Source organism: Atractosteus spatula, chromosome 6 (assembly GCF_055471065.1).
Source record: "Atractosteus spatula isolate fAtrSpa1 chromosome 6, fAtrSpa1.hap1, whole genome shotgun sequence".
In the NCBI taxonomy this organism is placed as follows: Eukaryota; Metazoa; Chordata; class Actinopteri; order Semionotiformes; family Lepisosteidae; genus Atractosteus; species Atractosteus spatula.
Genome location: NC_142711.1, coordinates 8,198,935 through 8,222,794, shown reverse-complemented (window position 1 = coordinate 8,222,794; position 23,860 = coordinate 8,198,935). Strand labels below are relative to the sequence as shown.

Here is a 23,860-nt window from a genome sequence, read left to right as displayed (position 1 = left end):
AAATAAACAAATAGAAATGAATCTCAAGCGGAATTCTATGCTCGTGCCACATAAAGTGGTAATAAAACCTGTTAACCAGTCAATTGTATTTTGTATTTGCGATTGAGCCGTCAGTATAAATCCTTCGGTCTGTGGCAGCCAGGGAGCCAGGGCACTGCTTGGGAACTGTGTGTGCCTTGAGGAGACCCCCCCCCCCACACACACACACACACACACTCCCCCCCCCCCCACTGTAACTATGGAAACTAAACCAGTTGGATTTTATTTACAAGGCGGAGACTGACCACGGGCTATACGGCCTCCTGCATGTCCGAAAAACTTGAGAATTTGAATCTTTGGATATTTGTATATCTGATTTTTCCCCCCTAAGAACACTTGTGTTCATGTTATTTTAAATTAACTTGACACCATTGCTGACAACAATGTTAAAAGTCTTAAAATTAAATTAGTCATTATTATTAACAAGACTGGGGTTTGGTTGCATAACATAGAAAGCACAAAAAAAAACCCTCGCCTATTTACAATCCATTTATCTTGGTAACGGCCACTGCGCGTTAAAAATATGGAACATTAACCTGTCTTGAATTGGAGGATACAAATAAAGCACTGCGCTAAGAACTTAGCATTGTGACTTTTGGGGAACAACAAAAAGGCGTGGGTTGAGATGGCCTTTACCGTTTTGTTCCAGTGTTACAAACTTGTTTTTTTTATTTAAAAAAAAAAGCTTCAGTAGGACTGATGAAATAAAAGTTTGTTGTGAAGACTGTGCAATGTAAAAAAAAATGTTTAAATTTGCCTTTTATCTCCTATGTCAAAAAAGCAGAACCCAGGCTTAGTCATGACCAGCAGCCTGGGGTCTAACTTAACTTTTGGCTGATGTTCAGTTACAAAGTAATTTGTCTGCAAATATGCTGTATGAAATGTTTATCTCTCCAAGCTCAGACTTGACAGTACTGAAAGCTGCTCGTTAAGGTTACTAATACGGAATTACCACTGTAGAGTCATGTTTTTCTCTCATCTTGTCCTGCTGGGCTTTGATCTTACCTTACTGTTATGATCGTATCTTGCTGAACAGATTACAGAGGGGTGTTGGTATTACTGGAATTGTTAGGTCATGGTTTAAATCTTATCGGACGAAAAACAATCTGTGCAAACTGCATATTATTGCTACTCGGCAAAGATGGCCACTATTCACAACCTGAATAGAACGGGAACATCTCTCTGGAGTTTTACCTGGCACTAGCTCCTTATGGGTAGAGAATTTAAAATGCTGCTGCTCACCTTTGAAGGACTTAAATGGTTTGACACCGGACGACATCACTGAAGTGTTATCTCCCTGTATACCGGCACGTCACTTTTGCTCTTTGGACTCTGGCCTTCCTACATTTCACAAAATTAGGCTCTAACCCTGGAAGACTGAGCTTTCTGTGCTGTTGCTCCATAGCTGTGGAATGATCTCCCTTCCCAATCAGATCCTGCAGATCAGTCTGCATTTTTAAATACTCTTAAACAAATCACACACAAGTTTGTAGATCTGTATTGATGTACCGCATTAAAAACTAGTTACTGTCCCAAACCACCACATACAGTCATGTGAAAAAGAAAGTAAACCCTCTTTCAATTCAATGGTTTTACATATCAGGGCATAAATAATAATTGAAGGGTCCTCACCTAACTTCTATAATTAGACAGATCTAGCCTCAGATAACAGGCAACACATAACAGATTTCGCCATGTCATTATTTATTCAACAAAAAGTAAGCCAAAATCCAGAAACCATGTGGGAAAAATTAAGTACTGCATGGGAATTAAGAAGGCAATTAGCAGGCAGGTGCTGCTGATCAAATGCACTTGATTAGTTGATCATCAGCAGTTCTATAAAAGCAGAACGTTTGGCAGTTTGGTGGCCTGGAGCATTCAGGTGTGTGTTAACACCATGCCAAGGAGAAAAGACATCAGCAATGAACTCGGAGAAGCAACTGTTGCTGCTTATCAAATCTGTGGGCATCCCAGCAAATTCACCCCAAGGTCAGACCGTATAATGCCCAGAGAAATCTCAAAGAACCCAAGAGCTACACCTAGGGATCTACAGGCCTCGGTGAACATGTTAAATGTTAAAGCCCATGACAGTACGATCAGAAAAAGACTGAACAAGTATGGCTTTCATGGAAGGGTAGCCAGGAGAAAGCCCCTTCTCACCAAAAAGAACATGGCAGCACGGCTTAGGTTTGCAAAGTTGCATCTGAACAAACCACAAGATTCCTGGAACAATGTCCTTTGGACAGACGAGACCAAAGTGGAGATGTTTGGTCATCATGCACAGCGAAAACCAAACACAGGGTATCACCACAAACACCTCATACCAAGCACTGTGATGGAGGGGTGATGGTTTGGGCTTGTTTTGCAGCCACAGGACCTGGGCACCTTGCAGTCATCGAGTCGACCATGAACTCCTCTTTACACCAAAGTATTCTAGAGACAAATGTGAGGCCATCTTCCGACAGCTAAAGCTTTGGCTGAAATTGGGCCATGTAACAGGACAACGATCCCAAGCACACCAGCAAGTCTACAACTGGATGGCTGAAAAAGAAAAGAATCAAGGGGTTGGAATGGCCAAGTCAAAGTCCAGACCTCAACCCCATTGAGATGCAGTGGCAAGACCTTAAGAGAAATGTGCATAAATGAATGCCCTTAAACATCAATGAACTGAAGCAATGCTGTAAAGAAGAGTGGGCCAAAATTCCTCCAAAACGATGTGAGAAACTCATAGAGAAAATGATTACTTCAAGTTATTGCTGCTAAAGGTGGTTCTACAAGCTACTGAATCATGGTTGTGTACTTAGTTTTTCCACACGTGGCTTCTGCATGTTAGCTTATTTTTTGTTAAATAAATAACGACATAGTGGAATCTGTTATGTGTTGTTTGTCACCTCAGGTTAGATTTACCTAATTTTAGGATCTGGTAAGGACCAGATGATTTTTTGTTATGTCCTGATATTTAAAACCATAGAATTGAAAGAGGGTGTACTTTCTTTGTCACGACTGTACATGCATTTTCTAAAAGTGTTGACACTGTGACAACACTAACAATTTTCTCTGCTACTATCATGTATTGTGTCCTGTGATAACTGCTTTCACATACATTTATAGGGCTTCCTAGCTGGGGTAGGAGAAATCAATGTGCCTGGGGGCTAATTTAACTATAAAGCAATGTTCATTGAGTAGCAGTCCTAGTGACAATAATGGGAGTGATACTATAAAGCACAATAAACACCAAGTGAAAGTGCCTTTCCACATGTGAGTGAAAAAGGTGGCGACACCACTGTGAACTAAAGTGAAAAGTCATTTTTAATGCTAAGGGCAAAACGGCAGATGGGCTCAGGCTCTGAAATTCTGATTGGTTTCCTCTAACGCAAGGTCCTTTGGCTAATTCTTACATGCCATTCACAGCAACGTAGTGTTTCAACAATTCAGTGAGTGAAAACATTTGTTCAAGTCCCGAATTTCTACAACACAGCAAATATCCCTGAAGTGAGAAAGTGAATCTAAAATCCTTTCAACACTTTTCCTATTGTGTTTTTAACAGCGGCTTCTAACTACTTGTCTAGATTTCCACCATTATTTTTTTCTGGAATACTGCTCCCGTACCTTGATATGACTGCTCCAAGTTAGTTAGAGCAGCCCCTTTAACAGTCCAACGGCAAGAAAACATTTCTCGGAAAGCACTTGCACTTCTATTCCTATTTTAAACAACCCCTGCTGTTGAAGATGATTCCTAGCATAAAATCTGTGATCATTACAGTTGAAGTTTCCATTATTTTCTCAGTAGGCCTTCACTGCACTGGTATAAACTGCCAACAGTTCCTCTTTTCACCATACAATCCCCCGTACGGTGTTAAGCTGTACCAAAGGGCTGGGGACTGCACACCACTATGGTTAACAGCTCTGTGAAGACTTGGGATTGCTAAAGCTTTCTTTAACGGGTGACGGGTACGAGTCCTGTGTAAGGCAGCCTTGTGAAATCTCTATCCCTTCAGCAAAGCAAACAGCCCAGAAAGACTCCCGCGCACGTTCCAGCCCAGCGCACACGAAGCGGGAGAGCGAGAGAATCGACCGCCTGTCGGACAGGCACGCCCCAACAACCTGGTGGGTAACCAGCCCTCCCAGATCACTGCTGCTCCTCCCCTTGACTGGCACCCCAGTGCCACTGCCGCCGCCGAGCACGTGCGGGGGGGGGGGGGGGGGGGGGGGGCTCCGTCCTGCCCACCTCCCGCATCCGCGGAGGAAACGCCTCCTGCACCTCCCCGCCCACGTCTCCGGCCCTCCGGAGGGGGGGGGGGGCCTTCGGAGACACCCGGAGCGAGCAGTGCTGCTGCTCTATTCCCCGGTCGCTTGCTCCGCTTGGAAGTGGCCCATCTGAGCAATGCCTCTTGGGGAATGGGGGGGGGGGGGTCCCCGCTTCTGCTCCTCAAAGCTAGGGGGTGACCCCGAGCCAGCGATGAACCTAGCCTACACGCCCAGACTGAGGGGAGAAACCAGAGTACCCAGAGAAAACCTACACAAACACAGGAAGAACAAGCAGAACCCACACAGACACGCACCCAAGGCCGGAACACAAGCCGGGACCCCCGAGCTGTCCTGCTGCCCATCTGCAAGGCCCCAATCAGACCTGCGGATTCAGTTAAGGAAACTCAAAATTAGCTGCAGTGCACCTAATCAAACACTATTTTGCAAAAAAAAAATAAACTGGTGCATGAAGTGCAAATCACCTTCACCTGACAATCACCAATGACCAGAGATGATGAATGAGTGAATACGTGAATCACATCCAGAGCAACCTTGGAGAATAAGAAGTGACTTGAAGACTGCAGTGCCCATCAGTGTCCTGCACCGCTCTCAGCTTCCCTTCTCACAAGCACCGCATCAGAACCCTGCTGATGGTGCCCGAGACACTGTCTTGCCAAAGGATGGCTGCTGACGTCACAAATCCAAAAAAGTCACAGAACCACACACACAAATGAAAAGCAGCGGTAAAACGATAAGGATTTTTCCCTGACAGTTCTCTCTTATGGGCTACTGCAACTTTCAAAATCGTTTCATTGTAGTGAGAGGCTCTGTGGTTATGACACAGCAGTAAAGAAACTGCAGAGACGCAACAAAAGATTTGATTTGTTACGTTATAACTGATTCCAAATGAAGATGATTTAAGAGCCATATACTGTACATGCTGCATTTTAGGAACAAGCCATAAGCTCCTTCCCTTTTTAGAGGGATATTGTAATCAGAGCTGTACTGCAGCTACTATGCAATTCCAAGAACAATTTAAACTGCGGAAGAAATAAAAAGATTCACTCCGGTAAGTCATACCTGGACACACACTGAAAACTCTTGGTTAAGAAGCAACAAACATCCTTGCTAACCTGTTAGATGGCAGGCATTTTATTATCTCCAATAGCCCTGGCTATATTTTAAACCCATCTGCCCAGAGAGGACAACCCTGTAGCAACACACAGGAACCTCAGCACCGAGTACCACATCTCACCTTGGGGACCTCTTCTCTTACACACATTTGCAACAAGTCCAAAGCGATAGCTTAACACTTCCAAATTCCCTCTCCGCTCACAAGTACGGAAAGCACCAAAGCAAGCAAGCATCTGCAGGGCATTCCGATTGAAGAAGTGAGATCAAACACGGAGGGCAAAGGGCTGCAGATGAAAAACAGTCCTGCCTCGCTCAGCATTCACTCTGGCAGCCTCACTGCCATTACACCAGGTCCTTTCGGCTTTGTGTGTCACCGTGAGCACACTGCTCCACAAAAGCATTTTGAAAAATCTGTGACGACATGCAAAATTACACCAGATTGCACACCGGCTATGGCACAACGCAAAATCTCTCTGCTGTGGCTACCACACGGTTTCTGATGTAGGAATCCTAAACATGATAACAAAGTCAACTCGAACCTGGCTGTGTGCTTGGAAACATCAGTGCTTTAAACACTTGCGCCTTGCAGATACGCCCTCTAAAGGTTCAGGCATAATAGAGAAATGCTTTTATTGTTCCTCTTCACTGGAGATAAGTGGTCATTATACCCCATCTCATCAGTCACCAGAACAACAAGTCTATCAAACCAGTTTCCATAACAACAGGATCCCAAAATCAGGTTCCCTCATCTCACACACCAGAGTATGGAAAGCCTACTATAAAGCCAAGCAAGTCAACACACTGCTGATAGCATAATTAAATTATCCCCAAGTGCTGGGGATCGTGGGTGTGATTGCTTTTTAAGACTCTTCTCGGCTCCTTTCAGCATTCAAGTGGCCACACATGCTAATCTGTTATGATGTGAAGGATGCTGGATTTCTACAAATGTTTTCTTTTGGTCTGTGCTGCTGATTGGTAGCTGGGTTACACTTTCAGCCACTTCAGCCCAAAGAAATTACAACCAGTTAACCAGAATGGCCACGAAGTTCAGGGCTGAAGTTCCATTTCAGTTGAGCATTCAATCAGCAGAGTGCTATTCTACCATAAACGACAGATTGAAGTAACTCAACGTCCAAAATGCCTCTCCGGGTTAGACAGCAAATTACAATCCCGGGCTCCAAAAGGCTGGAAACTCAGATTTATGCATACGTGTGTCTCATCCGGATAAAATATATTAGCACACGAAAATCTCTCTTAGCTGGGATGCTTCTTTTAACCTGTACAAGTGTTTTCTTTATCATTTCGGGTAGAAAACATCAGAATTCAGTTGTCAGTCACTTCCAGGGCCCAAAAAAATAGTTCCCAAAAGTTTGCATTTTACTCTTTCCTGCTTTCAAAGCATCAAACTGCAATGATCTCATACCTCAGCAAATCAGGCTAATTATTAACAGCACAAACTGGGGAAAAGCCAGTTTTAAAAAAAGGGGCAACTAAAACTACACAGGTAACAGGCACACAAAACTAGCAAAGCTTTAACTCTCTTTATACATACTTTGGACACTGTTTTACAAGTTATTCAATATACCAATATATTTAGATAAAAGGGATTGCTAATTTCCCAAAGGATTGTTCTCCCCAGTCACCACAGGTAGAAACCCTAGTTGCTTGCTATATCCTTTCCTGCAAATCTGGGAGGACAGCATTAACTGATAAGAACCAGTATTCTTTAAAAATTGTACTGTGCCGTTTCCCAATACACCACACCAGCAGCAGGCACATTATAGAAGCAAACAAGTCAAACAGCAGTATTCCCACTGTGTAGCCTGCTGTAGGGACATCTCAGAAGGCCAGGATGGCTGGTCTTGATCAATATTGGGGGGAGACCTCCCAGGAAAACCAGGAGGCTGCTGGACCAGGAGGTCCTCAAATATATTTTTTTGATTTCTGATTATTTTTTGTTTCTGCAAAAACTGAAGCACATTTCGCAGAATACACTGAGATTATACAGTAAATTTATCTGAGGCAATCACTACGGCCATTTTCTAGCTCAGAAAAGATTTTCATGAGTTCTTTTAACTCAATGCACAGACTAACTAATGAAACTCCTAGAGTGCACGCCAATATTAATCACGGGGGAATATTAATAATACCCTGATTCCCATTATGAACTATAAAGTGTGACATTGAGAGATTACATAAAACTGCTCTGCTCTTGATTATAATTTCAATATCATGGTCTCGGTTTTACAAAATTCTCAAACATATTCCTTTGCATGTCAAGTTAATTATACAACACGAACCACTAATTGAAGTGTCACTACGGCTCCAGTTATAAACTAACAACGTGGCAAGGCACTTACACTTTTGTCTTTAAAAAGTCACTAGATTAAGTTTAAGCAAGCCTCATAACAGAAACGTGAATTTTAATATATTAACTGAATGTTGATTGCCGTGCAAACACAGGGGAAAAATAACTCTATGCAGAATACAAGCGAAATAACACAGCACAGCAGTGCAATTTGCATCTGAACAAGCCAAACCGTTAGACGGGAGAGAGAGATGTGTCCCAGTCACGTGGCCGAGGAAACCTCTGGAGGATTTACCACATTTAGATCATTGTCACTAAGCCACAGAAACCTGCCTCTCGGAGAGACAGGACAGGCAGGACGCTGGACTGTCGTCACTTCACACAGCTGCGGCAAATGCAAGCTCTTGTGAAACACAAGCACACAAAAGGGTAGGGCTGAGGTCCCTACCTGTCTCAACCACAGATGAAATCAATTAGCTTTTATTGGGAGCTTACAGACACTGTAAGCCACGTACTACTACTTTATTCTTGAAACACAGTCATGCAAATCAACACAGCTTGTGGAGTTCTAGTAAATGGCTAATACAGGCCTCAAAAACTAAACCTGGAGGGTACACATTTATTAGCAGATAATAAATCACAGCTTTAACAGGTAATACGTTCCTAGTTTATTGTCCTAAACGTTTCTTAGCAAGGCATTATACAGAGGTTATGCATGTTATGTTGTTAAGAGCTAGTGTCATTAAAAACAAGGCTTATAAGTGACTTAGAATTTTAGGTAACTATTTTAACACAAAATATCACCTTATGCAAAGCAAACTCTGGTGTAATAAAGTATGTAAACTATGTAACAGTATAATATATATATATACTGGTTGGTAGCCTGAGCACAACTACAACAAAACGTACATCAGAACTGCTGATGTGTTGGTGAAAGAGGAGCACTGGCTCCTTCTCTTCTAAAACCTCCTCTAATCCATTTCCGAACAGCAGCAGCAAGGAGCTGTGTAAACATACTGCAGTGCAAATGAAGACAATCACCATCAAAAGACATTTTAATCTATAACTGCATGAAACTCAAAGCCATCAGAAAAATCTTTTTGTAGCAAGTGCACTGATATTTTTTGCACTATGATATTATATATATTACAGCTATTAAAAGGAAAATTGCCGATTAATATTGGTCATGGAGAGGCTTGATCAACATGTATTCTAGGGTGAAAGACCCAGGCTAGCACCATGTACACTCGCTGAGCCCAGACGAGCACACCCCTCTTCACCGATCTCGAGCCCTAGATGCCACACTTTGTCCCAGCGGATGCTTGATGGGGTCTCCACACCAGCACAATTACTCTCTCAACTCACAAGAAGGATCTTGCAGCAACAACAACAAGCAGCATGAGGACATTCGCCCACCTGCTAAAATGTTCTCACATCAAAATAAGGCCACCGGAAGGCCTTGGTAAACAGACTCGGTCAATGTAGCACCACGCATCAATCACTGCAAGTGGGAGTTCTGTATCGACTAGACACTCCTGGCTAGACCAGCACACTTGGACCTCTCCACTGATCTTGGGCAGGTGACATGACTCACCGCCTTCGACTGAAAACAGTTTCTAATCTGGCAAGACGCTGCAACCACAAACAGTCTCTCTCTGAACAACCAAAACAGAAAGGCACAGTGCACTGTTCTCAGCAAAACCAGGACATGTTGGTTCCTTTCTGTGTCTTTCTTGCGTTTCCTTAGGCTTCACATTCAACAGGTTAAATCGTCCCAATACCTGTCACCAATCAGCTATTACTAATAAAGGAACTTGGTGCTTTACGCCACAATAAGTCACTTAAGTGTATTGCAGTCTACCATGAATTACTTACAATGACACCAAAAATATTTACCATCTAGAATTATATACTTTATCCAAAATATACATGCACACAGGAACAGATCTCTTTTGATGCTCTGTATTTGCACCTTCGTACACTACATGCAATGGAAAGCTCTTAATTTAGAGGGCAAAAAAAATGCATTATGAGAATCTAGCCTAGATCTTCCCCTTGAATTTACTGAAACTGTCGATATGATGAGACATCTAAAAAAAATGCAACCAAGAAATAAAGAATTCCAGTTAAGGCCTCCTCCATGCCCACAGGACAGGTCCTTCAGCTATGAGCCTGGAATCCAGGACATGTGTAATGACTGAGCCCAGGAGCCTCGGACGCAGCTCTCGGATGGTCAGTGCTGCTGCTGCAGGTGGTGGACAGGCACTGTGCTTGATTTTCTGCCACAACCTGCATATTGCAGAAATGCCACCATACTTAGTAAAGCCACAGGCAGACACTTCATGCCTCCATCTCACAAGGGATGGTTAAGCAAAGGGCAATTACAGACCTCTTAAAAGGGACCTGGTTACTGTGTCTGCTTCTATCACGTCTGTTCTGCATTGTCTCCATAATGTGAACCTCCAGGAACAGTGTCAAAGTAACAGAAAAACATTCTCTTCAGCCGGTTCCCAGGAATACATGAATGCAGCAGCTATCTGCTGGAAAAAAAAGAGAGCAATGCACACAAGTGGATTCAGCTGTGAGCAGCGGCTGACTGAACAGGGGAATCACTTGCAGACGGGAGACTGCTCCGATAAAGAATGCACTGCAACATCAAGACTAAAAAAAGAACAGCGCACGTCGCCTTCTTCACAACTGGGTAACGGCAGGATAAAACCACATATTCTGTGCAAGTCCTGTGCATTTCCCACATAAAAGGTTGTATTTTCTTATAAAATGTTGCTGCAAACAGATGTTCAACACTGGCACTGTGTGAAAACAAGTGAACTACAGAGGAGTACAGCACTGCAGGCAAGCACGTTCTGAAGGGGCATGCCATCTTGTAACTCAATCCAGGGTCTTCTCTCTGAGAAGAGTACAGTACAGTTCACAGCTTGCACCGGGCAGGTGTACACAGACCAAGTTTAGCTGTTTGCATGAAACCGTGTTCTGAAGAATGAGACCATGGATTGTTTACTTTCTGTACCCCAACATCAATCAACTGTTAAAGCCATCATGACCACATGAATTTTGTATTTACTGAAAATTCATACAGACGACACCAACATAACCCATGGGTGCTGCTGACCTGGAAAAAAAATTGGAATCTCGTTTTCCATGATGTAGATTTTAAACGTGTCTGAAAGGCCAAAGATGCCACAGTTAAAATCAGGTTAGGAATAAAACCAAAGCTTGACTAATAGTGTTCAATAATTACAGACTATTTATTCCTGGTTGGTATTTCTTTACTAAAAAGGGGGGAACAGCATTTAAATCCTAAAACAAATTTACAGCCATTCTAAATGAGAGTATTAGCCCACTTCACACTGACTTATGTTCTTTGCCTGAAATACAAAGTCAACAAAATCCTCACAGAAATGCTCAATGTATTTCTTCAACTATTTGTTATTCCAGTGATGACCACATCTACCAAATGTTATTTTTTTAACAAATGCACCCATCTGGCAAACTTGAAACTGGGCAGTGATTTTGCAGTCCTTCTGCAAATAATTACAATGAAAAAAGCACTTTTATAAGGTCTTCTGATATTTCCACAGTGAAGATAATTGAAAATGATTAAAATTTAAAACCCAAGTAAAAAAGTTCCTCAAAGAGAGGATGTAACATCTGTACATAACAAGAGCTTTAAACCCTCCTATGATGGTTACTTGACATAAAACAATGAGCCGGGCTGAACAGCATCAATGCGTCGTTTACTGGTTTTTTGTTTTAGAATTCCTCCGTCTCAATACCATATTTTATTGGTATGAAATATCGGCGACAAATACTGTGCCAAGTGATTGGCCCTGCTTCCAAAAACATCAGCTTTTCTTTTACAAAGAACTGGGCATCTGAAAAGACAAACCGATGGGTGCCCTCTGTAATAGTGAGAGAGCTGCAGCTAGCTCCAGCCTTTTTACAAGTGCACCGTTATAAATGGACTTCATATGTTTCCTGATGACGTAGGGCCTCATCTGAACTACTGCTGACCTCCATACCATTCACAAGCTCGGGCAAGCATTTGTTTATATGGAATCATCAATCTCAATTAAAAAGGAGAAAGTATTGATTTTCTTTAGTTTAGAGAGCTTGATTTTCCTTCTGGGATTGAAGAATTTACAGCACAAAGATCTCTGCAATACAGTAAAACCGGACTCCTTCAACATGAGATTGAGCAATCAAATCTAAGACAAATACTGCAGCATATCCAAAGGTCAGGCACAGGTCTGTACTCCACAGTATTTTTCAGGAGAGATGATGAATACCAGTCTTCAGTTTTAGCTGGTTTCTTTATATAATCAAATAAAAAAACACATAATTCAAGGAAACATGGATCAAGAAATTCCGGCTTTTTGTTTTTCTTAACACGTGACCTCAAAAGTTGACTTTTTAATAAGATCACTAATCCTAACCAACTCCCCTTCATTCATTTTTGTTAATTTCATGTCTTGCTTACAGCCTTTTCTCTATGCGGTAATCTCTGAAAATCACTTGAGGGGAAAAAAAACCTTCTGAAGAGGCTATTTGCTTAAATCCACAATTCGCCCTGGTTAACCATGGATCAAATAAAGCATAAAAAAACACACAGTATCTAAATGCAAAAAAAATCCCTCTTCATTCCCTCTCCCACGAGATGACCAGATCAAGGGCTGCAGATATTGCAATAAAAGCCATTAAGATGAGCTGTAATTCAAATAAAAAGTGTTCATTTTTCATAATTCAAAGAATGATTCAAATGAATCAAAAATCAGGATTCTACTCAAATCACTGTATTGCTCCACAGAACAAACAATACACGTTTGTGTTTTTTTCTTCCTTAGTCATTAAACAAGCTCACTGGTTTTATACACACAGGAGTAGATGGCTAAAATTCAATATTTTACTACAAAGATTGTGGAACTGCAAAAATGTACAAGGCCTGTACAGCGAACTAATAAGAGGTGAAGAGTTAGGGCAGGGTGAAACCCCCTATATTTCAGCTGTGCAGATTAGTGTGAAAGGAACAGATAGTAGCAGTTACTTTCAATGCACAGTGGAGGTTATTACTGACTTGCTGGGCTTGCGTGCTTGGAAAAAATGAAATGTGTTGTTGCACAAAATGTGTGCCTTTAAAACAGACCATAGACGACAGATTTAAGATGAAAAGTTAGTATACTATTTGAATGCAGCCCTTTCTTTTGGTAGCTTCACACATCCCACCTCTGAAACATCAGAAATCAATTCACTTAGTTCCTTACTCAGGGAAAACGTTGCTCTTGTGTTTTCACACCATGGGTCTCAACTATCCCCTCACAAGGAAACGCTGACCTGAACAGCCGTTTTCACTGCTTCATGGGCTCACCAATCTCTTATGCAACCAGCTCTTCAGAGGAGACAGGACACGGCAGTAAAATGTTTCAGATTTACAAATGATTAAATGTGGTGCACAACTCACACACTTTACTTTGACAACAGTATTTTGTGGGGTCTCTACTGAAACATTTGGGAAAATACCAATGATCACGGACACTACTCCTTTTCTAAAGGAAACATTGCTTTCTTTCATGATGCCACCTAAACCGCACAGCAAGGAGAAAAGGAGAAATGTAGTAGTTATGACTAGGGGACACATTTTTAGAACAGGTTTAGTATACAATATGACTCAAGAATTACAGGCACGAGCTTGTGTGCCTATGCTTTTAATATCTCAAACACTACGCACGAGCGACATGCAGCAAAAACATATTCAAATACACATTTACCTAAGTCCACTTTGATTTCATATTATTAATGTACAGATGTACAGTGTTGCATGCACACAAAACACGGGAAACAAAACTCAACGAAATCCTACATGCAGATTAAGACAAGTTACAGGAAAGGCAATAAAACCATCTTTATTACACTGCTGAACTGTCTGCACGGTAGCTCCTATACTCCCTGCGACCTGCTGTCAGTCGAGATAGTTAATCTTCAGCACTGCCCCACTTCCAAATCGCACGCAGAAAGTGAAACCCACTGCACGGCCATATAAAAACCCGTCCCTGAAATCGCACCTGGGTTTGTACAGCACAGGGATTCTCTATGGAGGACAGAAATCCTGACTAATCGCACAAAAGTTTCCAGTTTACCTCTCATGCAAAAGGCTCTCTTTGGAGACCAGAAACGCCCAAGTCAGACAATTACTGTGTGGAGATGCGAAGGGTGTGTGTATTTCTACATAACACGTCCCAAGCAGACCGATCTAAGAACCTGTCGTCTCACATCCTGTAAAATCACTCGTTAACCCTCAGTACGCACTCCGACACGCCGCGTTGGAGATGCTGTAGAAAACCCCATTTTCTTTGTCAGCCGAAACCCAATTTCAGCTTGTGTTGCTTCCAGCCTTTTCAATTCTAATGGCGAGGGGGTGTGTGGGTTGTTTTTTTTTTGTCATTTTATTGGAATTTAAAAATATCGAAAACGGAAGGGTGGTCCGCTTCTGAGATTGCCACAATAAATTTTAAATTATACTTAAACAAAAAACAAGAGTCCGTGGTTTCGATCGTCCGATAATAAGAAAGAGATTGCCGGGCACCTTACGCACCTCAGGAATAGTACCCCTCTACCCACTGCTGGGTGAGTCGAATAAAACATCTGGCTGATTTCGTCCAATAAATTCTCGCTCCCTATCTTCGTGAGTGGATAGATGAGCGAGACTCACAAACAAGCCCCGGAGGACAGACTCTTAAGTATCCTATGAAAATTTGTATCCCCCGTGAATTTCCGGCCGGCCTTCGCTCATCACCTAATTAGCGTAATTTCTAAAATAAAAAATTATATATATACACTACAAAAAAAAATCAAATACAGCGTCTGTTGAAAAGTGTCCGCGCTCCATGTCACTGAAAGTTCAGTAGTACGCGAAAAGTCAACTGCTGAAACGGTGTTTTTCTTGCGATGCTTGTACGAAACAAAAACCAAACGAGCTTTTGTAACTTTTCTGCAACTGAACAATACCTGATTAGTTTTGCCTCTGATCAAAGCACAAAAAAATGCTGAAAAGCAGCAACCCCTTGATGTTAACCTCCCCTGCTGCAGCTAAAGAGTCACGAAACACGCAGCTGAAGTTCGTTGACACAACTCATTTTTTTTTTTAATAACCATCCACTCAAAAACCACAAGACCTCGACATTTCCGGGGAACGTGACGTCCCCCTGACATCTAGCAGCACAGGTGGAAAACACAGCTTCGCCAAAAGTGACAGCAGAACGGAAAAAAAAAAGAAAAACCGAGCATCAGCCGGAGGAAGGCAAAACTGAAACTCGGCGATCAAGGCACCGAACAAAACACGGCCGGGCACGTCACGGCTTAGCAGCTCTGCAGCGAGTGGACAGTAAATCTGTCCGTCAAACGCCAACGTCTTCCTGTCATTTCGGGCTTTTTAAAAAAAACAGGTTCACGTCACCCCCGTCGAGAGTGAGGAGTAAATAGAGGGGGTTTAAAATCACAGGAGAAGTTGAGCACGTCAAAGCCGCTTTCCTAACGCGTATGGTTTTGTTTTTCCCTTTCGGTCGTGTAAGATAATTAATAACCTAACTCGCTAGAGAAGCCGTCTCGCCGAAACTGCGTTCTCAACACAATTGTCTCCGTCCCGTTCTAGAAGAGGCACCGTTCCAGATCCTGGGGAATTCTGCATATTCCCGACTCCCGTGCTCCCAGCTACAACTTCGACATGACTCCCAGCCCTCCGGCAAGATCTTCCGAAACCCAGCCTGACTGTTGCATAACGTCAAGCGAAAGGAGAATACCGCAGGAGCACCGCTGCTGTGTGGGTCTCATTGCCACCATCTCGCTCGGTGAAAATGTAACCCAGTTAAACTTCTGTATCACTCTACCCCCCCCACCCACCACCATCACCACCACCTCCAAAAAAAAAACCCATAAGCGGATAAGCAAACATAAGCAAGTCTCGCCAAAACAATGAAAAGACGTCTTACTACGGAGACCCACAGCAGTCTGCGTGCGCTCCCAACGCTAGCCTCCCCCGCCAGTCCCATCACGCCAGCATTTTGCACCTCAAGCTCCGGAACCAAAGTGACACAGGGAAAGGGGAAAAAAAACTCACACACAGCAACGCAGCAGCAGCAGCAGCCGCCGCCGCCGCCGCCGCCGCCACACAACTGAGATAGGGATCCCTCTCAGATTTCTTTTTTTTTTTCTCCAAATTACAAGAGAGAAAAGAAAATTCCGCGATATTAAAAGGGCACACTTAGCAGCACCCCCTTTGCAAACTTCACCGTAACTGGAATCCTCTCAAACCCCGCATGTTATGTCCGGCTCTGACCTTCGGGTTTGTGAAACAGCACCGTAGCTTGCTCCGCGGCCGCCATGTTCCTAGCTGCTGGCTGATGACTGGCTGCTTGTTTATCTCGCCAGCTTCCCCCCCCACCGCCTCCTCCTCCTCCTCACACACACACACTACGGGCACCACTATCTACTCATTTACTACAGCGGCTTGCAGCGAGCAAACAGGCGAAGCGATGATATAGCCGAGCGCTATCAGAGAAAGGAGACCTCGTGGAATCAGACAGTCCCGGTTGGCGAGTGGGGGGGGAAAACAAGCCGAGAGCAGCGAAATCTGAACAGAAATTTAAAAAAAAAAACCCACACGAGCACGAATAATCCTCGGTGCACGACGTAAAATAATATTAAAGAAAGTTACAAAGAACTCGGCAGGTTATGAAATTGTAGCGGCTTTGGGATACTGCAGAAAACTAGATGAAATCGCAGAAAAAGATGGAGAATCCCTTTCATTATGGGAAAAAAAAGTCAGTAGACGTGGGTTAAAAAAATTTAGTGAAAAGTTTTTAGTACGCGCTTTTCAGTTGATGAGTAAGTATGGTATAGGCAGCTTAAAAAATTAACCCGTTTCTGGTTTATCAAACGAGCTTTGATTTTAACAAAACCATTATTACGTTTTAAGGCACATTTTAAATTGTTGTTGTTTTTTTGCAATAAAGGTATTTTAAGTTTGATTCTGGGAATGTGAATTTTGAAGGATATCCACAACACTTTTCCAAAGCATAGAGAAATAGAAAATCTTGGTTGAAAAATAGTTATAAATGTGTATAAAATAGTTAGAATTTGTTATTTCTCAAGGTCATGTTCTGATATATAATGATACTATTTTAGAAAATGTACTTGCTACGTACATACTTATTGAAAATATGCTACTTATATTTATTATAACAAAAAATAGCAGAAGTTGATGCATTAAATATTAAATTATTTAGATATCTCTACTTAATGTCTTTAATATGTTTCCCATAATAGCTTGAGGGGCAAAGAATGTAAAACTAAAATTGTAAACATATTTCTATTTTTTATTTAGCTAGCTCACTGAGCTAAAGTTTGTCTATAAACTCTGCTTTAATTTATTGTAATTTTTATCCTATGTTAACTGAATTATCAACAGTACATGACTATTCTATAAATGCTTACCTACAGATGCTTTTACTGGATTTACTTGAACTGTTGAGGCATATAATCTGATTCATATTCATGCAGCTGGAATCTTTCTTAAAGTAAGGAGAAGTAACTTTCACAAACTACCACATCTTATTATGGTATCTGCTACAGAAACAAGTCACTAAAATAATCACATTAAAAGATCTAGGTGCATATTACTCCTCAGAGTGTGCATACAATACAAACCAGTAGTAAATACCCCACATACAGTAGCTTGCCCTGTTATGCTATGTATACAAACTTTGGTTAAAACATCAACATCTTTATTTTCTATAGTGCCTTTCATGACACCTCCTCTCCAGGTACTTCCCAGTAAAACAAAGCAGAAACATTAGATACAAATAAGCAATGACACTGGCAAATTCTAACTAGTTTTAAATTCTAGCTAATAGGCTCCCATTTATATAGAAAGACTCAATTTTATAACAATTTATTTCAAACTATTTGACAGGTATACCAACAGCTGTCTGGAAAACATTTGGTGACAAGCGTGTTTCACACGATGCTGTTGCTGTCGTGTGCCCTCCAGAATGGGGTGTTTATATTTACCTTACAAATGCATTGTTTCAGTAAAAAAAATATATTGCTTGCCATTGTTATATAGATTTGAATTCCAAAGCACTTCCCAGATAGGAGGGGAGTTGCTCTATTAGCAGGGAAGTACAGCACTCACCTAGCTGTTGTGTGGGAGTCAGCCCCATTACAGGACAGATCAGAAAGAGAAGCGAGACATTTCCTCACTGGTTGAACTAAGGGGGAACTTTAGGGAGACCAGATTGTGCAAGCCCAATACTTGCTTAATGTACTGGAATTCAGCCAGGACAGGAGGGTTAAGACTCCTGCTATTTCGAAAAAGTGCCCTGTCATTTTTAATGATCAAGCAGCCCAGACCTCAGCTTGACAGCTCTGAAAGAAGGTACCTCCAACAGTACAGTCACCATACTGGGGTACGGATTTGGAAATACCATCCCAGACGGAACAGAGCCACTTACTGATTAAACACCATTACCAGTCGCACACTGGTTTTGTACGGAGGTCCAATCCATCACTTGGCTTCAGAGATCTGTCACGTCAGGCCTCATCGTTTAAACAAACACTCAAAAATATGAATCGATAGCCTACGAGTCCAAAAGATGAAAACTGAACCATGAATCAGTGTTGCTCATCACAACAGCCTAAAACAAAATAAGAACTAGTTATTCTGAGAACATTGTTTTGTAGTATACATGGATGATTTTCATAGCATTGTATTTTTAAAATCACTGTTTGCATAACTCTGCTTATCGGAAGGATGTAACATACTTATATTTGAAGACCTTATTTCATAATGATGTTATTTTCCTTCCTGTAGTTATGCCTAATTAGTGTTATCTACTACAGCATATAACATTTTATACAAATTCACAAGTGTCTGGAAACACTGCAGGACAGTTCTGTGATTATTTGTTATTGTGGTCCTTTTTTAAACAGAATGTAAATTGTTGAAAGTGCAACCTTCTGTAATGTTTTATGTAAAACTCCAATGCACAGCTTTCTGCCCTGATAAGTCTCTAATCAGGCTTATTCATTGATTTCAATTTTCTATTTGTGGCTTACTGTTAATTTTGCTTTCAGGATTTAAAAAAAGTTGAACAGGGTGTGTAAAAATGATCACCGTACTATACAGTGAGTTTCAGAGTTGCTCTCATTTAGGAGTGTCAGCTGAAATGTGACCGAATTAATTTGTAGTAGGTAGGAGGAATGCTCACTGAGGGAGTTTTGGATACATTATTCCCATTATACTCGTAAAGAGCAGTTAATTGTCAGAAATAAGGGAGCAAATTCTCGATTTACAAGTTGAGGAGAGACTACATAAAGTTGTGTTCTCAAGTTCCTGGAAATAGCGAAGGAAAGGGGTGCTTTAGCAAAGCCGTTTGTGAAACCAAGAGCTGAGTACAAAAAAGCCAACACAGGAAATCAGAACTGTTAAAGGCGCCAATTAGTACCAGTCATGCCAATACCCACATGTCATGCCCAGTGCCACTAGCAGTCCTTTGGTTTAGAACGAGGGGCTCCGATGTCCTCATTCACATGCCAAGGCTATAATCCCTCAACCCAGAGGGAAGTCAAACATCCCGATAAGTGTTTTCTCCCTACTGCAATCTCATTGTCTGGGTTTGCCTGAACACACGGTGAAAAAGAAAAACAAAGAGAACCTGCCTAAAATAGTACTTAATAATCTGGCTAAAGCCAATGTCCGGTTATCCTTCAAGAAACAGCTGGGTAAGATCCTCGGATCAGTCAGTTACTAGCTACCAAACAGGCTTGAGAGTGCACAGTGCATCTTTCCTATTTACTGTCTGATCTATACAGAAATCACAAGTCACCCTGACGACTGTACAGCACGCTGGCTTCTAGTGATATAAAAAGACATAAAAGTTCAACCACAATCCGCGCAACGTTGTGTTTTTACTCGCATAAATATCAGCTACAACTTAATCTGATCTGAAGTACAAAGGGGAATTTTTCAATCAATAGTCTAGTAGTGAGTAAAATCAGCGTCCTTAAGTACAGACCTGTGCCGTCAGTGCTTACAGTTGGAATCTGTGAGCTTGCAGCGAGTTTGTTTTACACTTTTCAAGGAACAGTAGCGTTACCGAAAAAACGTCATCGCAGATTTCCGGATTTGATTTGTAAGCCTAAATCAGATCACCCTTTATCGAGACAGGTTTCTTGAAAACGAAGTCTCTGGCAGTGAAAGGGCTTTGCCACAAGAAAATCAGGGGAAAAGAGCAGCCCTGACAGAGAGGCCAACACCACCGCAACAGAGATGTGATGTCCTTTTCTGGCACTAGTGCGGCAGGTCTTCATAAAGAAGACATCCAGGCAAGGGCCTTACAGACGGGAAACACATATGCTGTAAACCAGCTGGAGAATTCCATTGATCCGTGTGGAGCAGGTGAGGAGTTCATTCCAGTGATCGAAGGGCTCAGACATTCCTCACCAATTCAAAACTAGATACTGTTCCTGCTAGGAACATTCATGTTATTTGGGAAATTCTCTTCAGCAGGTCTGCGGTGTATTCTTGCTATATAATCTGATGCTATATGTTTCCCAAAAGCCCAGTGGTAAGCAGGATGGTAGTAACAAGCACTGAACACGAGGTACTTTGTGGCAGAAAAAAAACATGAATTACAACACAAAACATGAAGAATAACATAAAATGTGAGTTTTGGGATCTGAGACATCACTGCCCGAGGCATTCAGGGCAGCATCATGCAGGATGTCACGATTCCTCAGAAATGCTCCTGGATTCTATCTGTGGTCAGTAAGCAGCATCACCCTTCCCAGAGGAAAGGGATATCGATCACTGTCCAGAAAGCAATATGCTGAGGAACTCCACAGCGCTCTGTTGTGGCTGGTTCTTCCCCTTTAACCTGACCTGCTGCTTCTGAAGCAATAAAACAGCAGGTTTCCGAACCCGCGGTCGGAACACACCGACATCCTCCAGTTTTCTAAGGCCGTCTGCCCCAAGGAGCAGCACCTTCTAGTGTCTCCTCACATTTCCCAGTTTCTCTCTTTCTGCCTCTGCCTCACACATTAACTTTGGTCTTGCTCTGTTATTCTGCTGTCCCATTTTACTGCTTAAATGAACAGAGCTACATTTTCTGTTGCTCTATTTTTATGGTCTTTCGAAATAATGTCCTGCATTAGGTAAAGCCCCGCATTTTGTAAACAGGGTTAAAAACTGCGTTTCTGTTCATGCAACAACATTTTACTCGTTGCGACCCCTGCTAGTCCCCTTCAGTAAAAATACAAACCAAATGGCTATCTTCTGCAGTAACTATTCTCAGTGACTTCATCAAACAATTCTGGCAGCAAACCACAGGGTTATGTGTGGTTTCTGATTCCTTGGGTTTACAGGAAACAGCCGAGGCAAACAAGAGGGAGTGAGAAAAGAAATATGAAGAAAATGTTGTCAACTGATTTAATTATCTTTTTAGATTACATGTCCAAAAGTTGTATTTACAAGCACATGCTAAATTCAGTTCCAGGATCTGGCTGCTCAGATTGCACTTTTTTAATTAGTGGCCACATATGTCGGTACAGATTATGACACAGTTTACCGCAGTCGGTTTTTACACACTCCACAGGCAATCTGAACCTTGGATTGCAGAGAGACAAAACATCCAGATCTATCAACTTCCCTGGGTGTTGAAAATAAAACATAAAACAATTCTTCTTATTTTCCAGTAACAAATGTGTTTCATGAGCATGCAGACATAACATGACTGGAAATAAAATTAATGAATGCACTGCTTTCTTTGTACAAGAAAGATACTAACACGCTGCAAAAGTTTTGCTGTGGTCTAAGTGAAAAAACACTGCACTGGGCTTTATACTACAGCAAACAGATGAAAGTCCTAAAAGGAATCTAATACCAGAAAGCTGTAAGCATTCTAGTTTGACAATGGAGCAATACTGCGCAATCAATATTAAAATAAAGAGACAAGGTCCAACTTTAACTTCTGTCACAGTTAGTCTGACTATAAATCATTGACTTGCATCCCCCACTGCCTTTAAAACTATGATATTCAATATGCTTTCCTTTTTATGTAGTAAGATAAAGATTAAAACAATGTGGCATGTCACTGGATTTCTTAATTCTATTACTGGCTGAGCCTTATTCCAGGCAATGAAATTGTCTTAAAAGAAGGAAATGACAACAAGTTCCCTCTAAGAAAATTGTAAATCATTCTGAAAGAGAAAAAGAAAGTAAAACCAAGAAGTGTAAGAATTAGGACCTTTGACACAGAGCTCGTCCAGAATCTTAGCAAAAATACAGTACATTACAATGTTATAACTAAAACACTGGAATTAATACAGCCAACACACTGCTTTGTCTGTGACCGGTTTCTATAACCATCTTGAAAGTAAAATAAAAATACTAAACTTTGGATTATGCCATTGTTTGAGGAGAAATTGCTTATTAATTTAGAAAGGAGAAGTCAATTCCATTACGGGCAGAAAAACAGGAGTTTAGCAGTTTACATTTAAACCCTGATTTCAAGAAAATGCGTGTAAAATTTGGTCATGTAAAATGCTGACATTTTGTAATGATTAACTTTTCACATTGTTTTGCTTACAATCATGCAACACGCTTCGATTTTCATGTCTCAGCTCTCCACCACGCCCCAGGGAGAAAGAGGACATGGAGGCAGACTCTTCCAGACACTACAAGAGCCCACCTACAGTACAAGACACTTGTAATTTCACACATCACTGGCTACACAGCCCCATACTGGAAGAACAGCCCTCCCTCACTGACATGCTTGCAGGCACTGGGGAGGCCGCACGGGTTACTGTATCTGTGAGGTCCGAGAGAGCCCCGGCCAACTCATCCCACCCTAACTGCCTGGTAGGCACAGTTGGCTCGTGACACGTCTCAGACTCGAACCCGCAATCACAGAGTTCAGCCTGCGCTCAGGCAAGCGCCTTTACCAGTGGGACCCCTCAGAGGACAGTGGCACCGATTTTAAATTGATCTCCTAAACCTGCCAGAATACACACCTGTCCACGGACTGCCTTAAGAATAGTTCACTTCCTGAGAACAGAGGTCCTATAAAGACCTTTTTACAGTACATTTCCTGTGATGGCCAAAGGTGTACATCATCATTGGAAATTATAAGAACTGTGGTGAATAAACTACTGACACGTAAAACATAATCAACAAACAGGTTTATGAACTGAGACACATCCTGCTCTGACTGTAGTCAGCACACCCATATTTACATTTGTCTGGGAACTTGTCACACAAGAGCAGCTTTCACATACTGTATAAGCCGACAATAGAAACTGCAGGTACATAATTAGGAAGTGCAGCAAGATTTACAGCAGTAGCCCACACCAAAGAGATCCAAATGAAAACTGCGCAGCTTCGCGGAAGGCCAGGGCAGTAAAACTAAGACGACGTCTGAAGTATGAAGGCTGCCGACTATGGAGACTCGTGATCTGGCGAAACCGAAATAGAATTTCTCAGGCAAAAAGCCCCAGAAATACGCACCGTGTTTAAAAATAAAAGGGGAAACAAAAAAAAGCAATCGTCATCCAGTTTGAGCCCAAAAAAAAAAACTTCACATGAAATCTGAAATGTTAATATATTGCAACTTTTTCCTTCAGCTAGAATACAGCACAAGGATATCGGACCATTCAGCTCGTTCGGAGGCTTGTAGTCCGCTGACACAAGGCTCTCATCAGGTCTTTTGAAAGACGCCACTGTGATCAGCTTTGACACCATTGCTGGGTAGCTCGTTTCGGACTCTCACAACCCACTAGAAACATGTTATAACTGTACACTTCAGCTTTGTGACCGTGTGGTCTAAGCCATTTTTGGGTGAGCTGGAGTGCCCTCTCAGGTCCAGCTGAGTGAGACGTTCCCGGTGAATTATGGAAATCAGTGACAGCTGGGCACCCCAGTAACAGAAATCGATAAAGAGAATTACTGTCGCAGAGAGGGGAATTTCTACAAAAGCAAGTGGTTCCCAGCAGGTGAATCACAAGAGTCCCAAAAGCAAACAAACGCGAGGTAAAATAGGGAGGAATCACGAGTTGTAGAAAAAG

At 42.0% G+C, this 23,860-nt stretch overlaps 1 protein-coding gene across 4 annotated transcripts in view; it reads right to left on the bottom strand.

Annotated features, from left to right (window-relative positions):
* The window catches only part of ncoa2 (nuclear receptor coactivator 2), a 133,312-nt gene that overhangs the window by 108,669 nt on the left and 783 nt on the right, over positions 1–23,860 (bottom strand). For 2 of the 4 annotated variants that reach the window (XM_088919173.1, XM_088919177.1), the window contains exon 1: positions 16,077–16,129. The exons of 1 other annotated variant lie outside the window; for it this stretch is intronic. The gene's annotated coding sequence lies outside the window, so the exon portion shown is untranslated. Of the gene's footprint in view, positions 1–16,076; positions 16,133–23,860 lie in introns of those variants that run through there. One more of the 4 variants, XM_088919176.1, reaches the window with a different exon arrangement.